General features: G+C 34.5%; 1 long non-coding RNA gene across 1 annotated transcript; it reads right to left on the bottom strand.

Annotated features, from left to right (window-relative positions):
- Positions 1–811: 811 nt before the first annotated feature.
- LOC109247082 (uncharacterized) lies at positions 812–8,403 on the bottom strand. The gene is made up of 3 exons (XR_002071558.2): positions 7,969–8,403; positions 6,145–6,192; positions 812–1,217 (listed from the first exon to the last, which is right to left on the bottom strand). It is a non-coding gene; the product is annotated as an uncharacterized LOC109247082 (long non-coding RNA).
- Positions 8,404–8,851: the final 448 nt, after the last annotated feature.

Below are 8,851 nucleotides of genomic sequence, written 5' to 3' on the forward strand. Positions count from 1 at the left end.
AAGTCTCTACTTTTAAGGATCTTGTGATTAAATTGGACCCATCCAGGTAATCCAGGATAATCTCTCCATCTCAGGGTTCTTAACCTTAATCACATCTGCAAAAATCCTTTTATCCTTGTAATATTCACAGACTCTGGTAATCAGGGTGTGAACATCTATGAGAGAGGCATTCTTCCTCCCACAGGCCATCCTCTAATCCCCAAAGATTCAGGTCTGTTCACATGCAAAATCTATTCACCCCCTCCCTAAGTCTCCCCAAAGTCTCAACACATTGCAGCATTTCATCTGAATTTCAAAAATCCCAAACCACATCTAAATTATGTATAGGTGAGGCTCTAAGTATAATCCCATCCCTGGCAAAATCCCTTTCCATCTATAGACCTGTGAAACTAGAAAACCAGATGTCTGCTCTCAAAATGCAATGGAAGAGGAGGCTCAGGAGAGCAGTTGCAGCCATTCCCAATCAAAAAGGGAGAAAATGGAAGAAAAAAAGGAGTCACCAGACCCAAATAATTTCAAAGACCAATCAGGCAGTCCCCATTAAGTTTCAAGCCAAGCACTGATCTGTGGTTCTTGTTTGGTTCTGCTCTCTGGGCTCACAGCTCCACTCTCTGGGCACTGGGAATCAGAGTATGGACATCTTTGATAGGCTATATTTCTACCCATCATAAGCATCGTTATCATTAGATTTAGTATTGTTTTTTTACTAATCTTCATTTAGTTGTGGTTCTTCAGCTCTGAAGTTTCTCCATTAGCACCAGTCAAGAGGTTAATTACTGTTACATAAATATACAATCAGTACTTGAGGAACTCACCATTTTAAGGAACTTTATTGTACATCATTTCATGGTAAATGCAAATGTACCATCTAATTTCTCTTAGATGGAAAAGAGTGCACTCCCATTTTTGTATACAGATCATATTTTCTTTATACACAGTTAATGTATTCAAAATTACTGATTTCTAAAATAGACTAAAATAAAAATAAAATTATTGATTTTTTTCAGGCCCAAAAGTTCCTATATTATGCTTCATTTTATGAGATAGGCAAAGTTTTACAGCTTCTAAGGTCATCATTCTTGCCCTTTAAGGACACTGGAAACTCCTGCCTCCCAGCAGGTGGCAGCAAATCAATATTCGATAAGGTGTGGTAAAATTATTATATTCTTCTTGTCCTAATAGATGTTCTGGGTGGTGCAGACTGCAGCTTCCCCTAGCTGCAAGAGCAAGAAGGCTATTGTCACCAGATGGTAGGAATTTATATCAATTTATCAACTACTTGGGAGAGTGTATTTAATTTATGTGACTAAATTTTATTATATCGTTATATTAATTGTTCTTCATTGCTTGTCTCTCACAGAACCAAAAGTCCATTTGTAAGCAATTTTTTTCGAATAACAATAATGATCATATGTTATCTTCATAGATAAATAACTCTCCATAGCCATTATTTGGCTAATATCCATCAACACAACACAGCATGTCAAAAGGTATGGAATACAGATAAAGTATTCTTAGAGGAAAAATGTATACCTTTTTTATTACTTTATGAAAAAAGAGTAATCAGTGCTCTAAGTCAAGGTCAGTGAAATGGTCCACAGGCCAAATTTGGGGCAAAGCCTGCTTTTGTACACCCTACACAGCCCTTAACAAAACTAATTTAAAAATGGAGACAAATTACCAGTATCTAAAATGGAAGATCACTAAAGATCCTACAGACATTAAAACCCTGGTTCTCAGCTGGAGATGTTTTGTCCCCTAGAGACATTTTTGGTTCTCACAATGGGGGAGGCTGCTACCAGCATATAATATATAGAAGCCAGGGCTGCCGCTATGCACAGAATTCCCCATGTCAATTTTCTGGCCCCAAATAGCAACAGCAATGAGGCTGGAAAATTCTAATTAAAACCATCAAAGGAGAATATTACAAATTTAGCTTAATAGAATTCGATAACTTAGAAGAAATTGATAAATTCTTGGAAAAACAAAACTTAACCAAAACTGACTAAAGAAGAAGTAGAAAAATCTTAGTAGTTGTACATCTATTACAGAACTTGAATTCATAATTAAAGAACACTTTGAAAAGAAAACTCCAGGCCCAGATGATTTCACTGGTGAATTCTATCAATATTTAAAGAATATAAACTGTCAATCTTATATAAAGTCTTTGAGAAGACAGACGAGGAGAGAATAATACCCCACTAATTTTATAATGACAGCATAACCATGATAGAAATGTCTGACAAAGACATTAGAAGAAAAAGATCACAGACCAATATCACTCATAAATAAAACTGCAAAAATCCTATATAAAATACTAACACATTGAACACAGCAAAAAGGATAAAATACAGTGGCCAATTGGGGTTTTTCGTAGACTGCGAGATTTGCTCAACATTTAATGAATCAAACAAGGTAGCTTGCCATATTAATAAAAAGGAAAAAAATCATATGATCATTTCAATAAACACAGAAAAAGCATTTGACACAATTTATTGCCAATTTATGCTGAAAACATTCACAAAAATAGAAAGAGAACTGACTTAATTTTATAAAGAGCATCTAAGAAAGACCTGTAGCTACTATCATGCTTAATGGTGAAATATTCAATCCCAGGATTGGGTAAAAGGTGAGAATGTCTGCTCTCACTACTTCTATTCAACTTTATGTCCTCTTAGATATTGCAATAGGCAAAAATAAATTAAAATTATAAAACATGGAAAGATTAGAAAGGAAGAATAAAACTGTCTATTCACAGAGGTCTGCATAGAAAATTATTCTTTTAATGTTTATATTAGAGAGAGAGAGAGAGAGCATGAGCATGAGCAGGGGAGGGTCAGAGAGAGAGGAAAACACAGAATCTGAAACAGGCTTCAGGCTCTGAGCTGTCAGCACAGAGCCCAATGTGGGGCTCGAACTTACAAACCAGGAGATCATGACCTGAGCTGAAGTCAGACGCTTAACTGACTGAGCCACCCAGGTGCCCCAAAAGTTATTTTGAAAAACTATTAATTACCTGTCTTTAGATTAATTACTGTCCATGTAGAAAATCTTGGAGATCTACTGGAACGAATAATTAAAGTTAGCGAGCACAGGATAACAGATCAGTATATAAGAATCGATATTTCTACATATTAGCAAGCACCAATTAGGAAATGAATTTTTAAATATAACATTTAGGGGCGCCTGAGTGGCTCAGTCGGTTAAGCGTCCGACTCTTGATTTCGGCTCAGGTCATGACCTCATGGTTTGTGAGTCTGAACCCCATATCGGGCTCTGTGTGGGCAGTGCTTGAGATTCTCTCTCATTCTCTCCCTGTTCTCTCTCTCTCTCTCTCAAAATTAATAAATAAACTTCAAAAAATTATTTTAAAAATTTAAAAATAAATATAACATTTAAAATAGCATTATAAATATCTAGAAATAAATTTAATGAAAGATATATGAAGACTGTACTACTGTGAAACATTGCCTAAATGGATATGTATGTGTATATATAGACAGACAGACAGATAGATACATAGATAGATAGATCTCCTATATATATCTCCTATTTGTGCACCCAGAGCATACACCAAGAAAGATCATATTCTTGGCTTTAGAACAGCCTCAATTAATTTGTAAGGATTGAAATTGTGCAAAGTATGTTCTCTGACCACAATAAAATTAGAATAGAAATCAATACTAAATTTCTGGAAAATCCCCAAATCTCAGTAATCAAAGGCATAGACTTTCTAAACTGCTAGCCACAGAAGTTCATGTTGACACTAAAGACGTTTTTCTTCTCTCCACAGCCAACTGAATCATGTAGGAATTGATTATGGATGTATTAGTGCCACATTCTAACCAACTGTGCTAACCTGGCAGTGCCCTGAGATTGGGGTATGCTGTGAGCAACTACAGACGGCTGTTATATACTTGAGTATTGCACTGAAACAAGAGTTACAGCATATTTAAAATTCATGAAATCATTCCCATTTTTTGCTTTCTTTCCCTCACAGTCTGAAAATACTGATGAAAAATCTGGGAACAAGACTGTGGGTGTAGTTGACAAAACAGAAAATCTGTTCCTGGACAGCTTTTGATGAATTTAATAAGTAGAAAGATAATGAACATAGACTGCATTTGCATAATGGCATAACGAAAATTCTTTGAACCATGCTAACTATCTGGGGAAACTACACTTTGGAAACTGAATGTAAGATTCTTGTCCTGGCAAGATTACCCATACTATTTAATGGTGTGCATGGTTTTAAAAGGGTAGGGGGGAGGGCATGGCAAATATCCCACATGCTTTATTCTCATTGATCTTAAATAACTTTTCATCCAGTTTTTCTAATGAAATAATTAAAATTCATTTTCAAATAGAAAAATTTCCAGCATCCAGATTTCATCCTAAGTGTACCTCTTTTAAGGACTTATAAGAGCATACATTTTGGGGGCACCTGGGTAGCTCAATTAGGCATCTGACTCTTGATTTCAGCTCAGATCATGATCTTGCGGTTTGTGGGATCAAGCCCTACATCAGGCTCCACAGGGAACCCACTTGGGATTCTCTCTCTCTCTCTCTCTCTCTCTGTCCCTACCCAGCTCATGCTCTTTCTCAAAATAAATAAATAGACATTAAAAAAAATAACCTTTAAAAGGATATAGGACTATAAATTATGTTTAATATTAAAAGGTTTTTTTTTCTACCCTTGAAAAGAATTTTAAGTTACCTCCCCCCACCAATAATTACTTATTTTGACAGTCAGTTATGGTTAATTCAACCAGATAACTTTCAAATTTCACTTTGTAAGAATAATTTAGAAGACCTTACCAGAAGTTTCCTTCCTTTTTTCTGAAAAGACATTTTTTGTGCAAATGTTCTTTCAATATCTACCTTTTGCAGTTTTTAACTTCATGCTACTTCCGATCATTCTGAAAATAATTCTACCATTTTAGCATAATTCTCTAAAATCTCAGAGGAAGTCTTCTTCTTTGGTGCTCTTTCTATTCTGGATTTGAACATAAAGAAAAAATTGAATGTGATGGTTTGTTAACAGCTAATCACAACTGATATTATTGAGCTATTTGATGGCCATTGTGCTATTGTCATATTAGTAATTGTTCCTCATGACATTCCTGTGAGATAGATGCTACTCGTAGCCCCATACTTATGAGGAAATGGAGACTCAAGGAGATTAACCATTGCCATATCATAATAAATGGGAAAGCCAGGGTTTGAGCTCTTCGACTGCAGTGTCCTCATAATTAATCATTGGTGTTTATTAGCTCTCATTTTGCTGTGCATTAACTAAAGTAATAGGATTGTTTCAGATCCCCCACCTTATTATGGGCTCTCCAGTTCCAGTGTTATCTCTATATAATGTGGCAGGTTTTCCACTGTGATACACAGTTTCGCCACATGATGGTGCCAATGAAGTAAGAAGCCCTTGTGCTGCTAGTATTTGACATTAGGCTCAGACCTAAATATAAAAGTCAACAGAAGATAATTAAAAGTGTTAAAAAATAAGATTGTTTTTGAAAAAAGCGACCACAAGAATTACAGTGTAGAATGTCTTTTTAAAACATAAGGAATGAAAAGGTCGTAACTATAAAAAGGGTAAGAGTAACTGACTCATAAAAGTTAAAAATAAGATAAAAGATGAGCCTTTGTATTCATAAAGAAGTATGTGGGACAGATGTCAGAGACTTCCCACAGGAAGGAAAACACCAAAGGAAATGAATTAAATGAGAGCAGGTGACTTAAAAAAAAAAAGAAAGAAAGAAAGAAAGAAAAGAAAAAAGAGACCAGCTGTATAGTGATGTAGCTCCAGGGTCAAATGGATAAGTGTTCCAGTAAGATTCCACAGTAAGCACAAATACGTTAGCAAAAGCCTGTGAGTAAAGATTTTAGAGGCCTTTTAATACACATCAGTATTTCTTTTTCTAATCAAGATAAGTGTTACTATTTTTTCCTCTGCAATATCAATGATATAACTTACTGTGGAAGGAAGAAGCACTGTTTTTAGAAATTTATTGAAATCAATCTGTATACATTCTGTTAATTACAGCTATTCCAGTGACTCAAAATGTCACTGGACAATCAGCATCACCTAAAGTTGTTACAAAAGCAAGTTCTTTGGCCCCACCCCAGACTTACTGAATCAGAAACTCTGGGCATGGGGCTCTTCAGGTGCTTTGAATGCATCTGAAAGATAGAGGTCCAACAGTATTAGTTAAGAAAAACAAAGAAAAAAAGAAAAGAAATCCATCTAAACATTGTTAATGCAAAGATATTGAAAATTATAACATTAAGGGAATATTAAGTAAATAATGGAATGCTATCAAGGCATTTAAACAATTCTGATGGATAGATTTTAATAATGAAAAATATACATGATATAATGGAAAAGTCAATACAAAATCGATCTGAATCATGTAAAAACAGTTCTGGAAAAAACAGAAGGAAACAAGCAAGACTAGTTAACAGTGGTTGCCTTGGAGTGATGGAATTATATGCACCTTCTTTTTCTGCTTCTTTATATTGCAGATGCTGTTTTTAAAATTTCTGTGAGGAGCCATTTTGCAAAAAAAAAAAAATCTTATAATGATTAAAAAAATAAAAAGAGAAAGAGAGACTTTCTAAAGTCAAAATACTACATACAAATTATATTCTTGCCCATTTGTCGCTATATATATGGTTAATTAGGAAAAAAATTGACACAGTAACAGTCCAAAGCATTAAGAAGAAGCACAGTTGTGATGTTGCTTACTGGAGAGACAAAAAGACACAGAAAGACCACAGAGTTGATGTATTCAGTGTTGAAAGTGGTACAGGAAATTACATTAGAGAGTGTGAGAAAGTAATCGGTTTACATACAATAACCACACGCTTTACTCTTTCAAGTACATTAGTCAAAATATTAAGCATTCTAAAGTAATGCAAAGGAAAATGCCTTCAAATTTAAAAGAGAGTAGGTTTAAACATGTTACCCCTAAGAAAGATTCCTATTTTATATCTATGTCATTTGAATGAATGGCCGAATAACTCAAGTAGGAAGAAAATGTCTCTGATATCACTATAATTTTAAAGATTAATATCTATGTTTATGTATATCTTGAATGTTAGACCCTACATATTCTTTTTTTTTTTTTTTTTTTTTTTGACTAGCATCTGCAAAATATATAAAATTGAGGGTTGCCTGGGTGGCTCAGTCAGTTGAGGGTCCGACTTTAGCTCAGGTCATGATCTTACAGTTCGTGAGTTTGAGCCCCACATAAGGCTCTGTGCTGACAGCTCAAAGCCTGGAGCCTGCTTCAGATTCTGTGTCTCCTTCTTTCTCTGCCCCTTCCCTTTTTGCGCTCTGTCTCTGTCTCTCTCTCAAAAATTAATAAACATTAAATAAATTTAAAAATATATATAAGATTGATAAATATATTAGGCCATTAAATCTTATTAATTTTTTAAATCTCAGTAAATTTTTTGAAAATCTGAAATTAAACAGACCACATTCTCTAAAAATAATAAAATACAATCAAAATCAATAATAAATGATCAAATAAAAGGGAAAAAGGAAACAAAAACTATAGGCCTTCAGAAAAAGAGCATGTGAAATAATAGAATGGGATACATCCAAAATTGAACTCAAAAACAAATTTATAATTTAAATCTTTTCATTATTTGAAAAAGAAAACCTAAAAATAAATGAAATATTCAACTCAATAAGTTAGATTTTTTTTTAATGATAAGAAAGCAAATAAAGATAAAAACAGAAATCAAAGAACTATGAAATAAAAACTAATAGAGGTATACATGGACCAAGAGTTGTGTCATTGGAAGAAAAGTACTACAAAAATGTCCTGGCAATTTCGAATTAAAACACACACACACACACACACACACACACGCACACACATTAAATATGAGGAAGGGGACAGAAACACAGGTTGAAAATAATTTTTTAAATTGTAAAATAAAACCTACCTTTTCAATCATGACAGATTACATTATTCAGGCCAACCCTCTCAGCTGGAGGGAAGAACAACTTAAAATAGCACAAAAAGCAAGTTTTTAAAAGCAACAAAGATCTGATGAGACAGTAAGGAATTTCCAGGCCAAAATCTAAATAGAGAAGGAATCCTTAGAGATGTTAGCAGAGCACTTCAGTTGCTTTTGCACTAGAGCGTTTGCGAAACTAGGCAAACTTTCACTTTAAGTGGACTTGGGGAGGGTGGACAACAGAAATCAAAGCCCAGGGTTTAACCAAGGTGAAGATCTAAAAGGAAACTCTTCCAGAATAAAGCTAAGATACTCAAACCATATTCCCTCAGTCTAAGGATGAGCCAAAGGTTAACCTACCCCCATTTCTGCAGGAAGGCTTCCTTAGCTCTGAGCAGAGCAGGGAAGGGAAATAAAAACCATCCCTGAGAAAGTTTTAACTAGATGGATGCTTCAGGAGCTTGCATACCATATTCACATCACTGAGATGGTTCCGAACCCCTTAAGCCATGAATTTAAGCTGTTTCTGAACTGATAGTGTACCTATGTATCGGACAGAGGCAAAGATATCTTTACTTTAGGCCAATGGGAATCCTCAAAAATAATTTTCCAAAGGAGAACAAAAAGCAGCTTACAGTCAAAAGTAACAGAGTACCCTGGGGAAATCCTCAAGAATGAAAATCAGCAGAAACAACAAACTACAGAAACAAAAGAGTACGTTGAATTCGACTTTTTCAGGGATAGATAATATAATTACTACGCTCACTACGTTTTAAAAAATGAAAAACAAGTTTAAAATATCTTCAAAGGATAGGAAACTATAAAATATAGGCTAGCATATTTGCAAGAAAACTAAACAGAACTTCTA

Source organism: Panthera pardus, unplaced genomic scaffold (genome assembly GCF_024362965.1).
Source record: "Panthera pardus isolate Hobbes unplaced genomic scaffold, ASM2436296v1 HiC_scaffold_13, whole genome shotgun sequence".
NCBI lineage: Eukaryota > Metazoa > Chordata > Mammalia > Carnivora > Felidae > Panthera > Panthera pardus.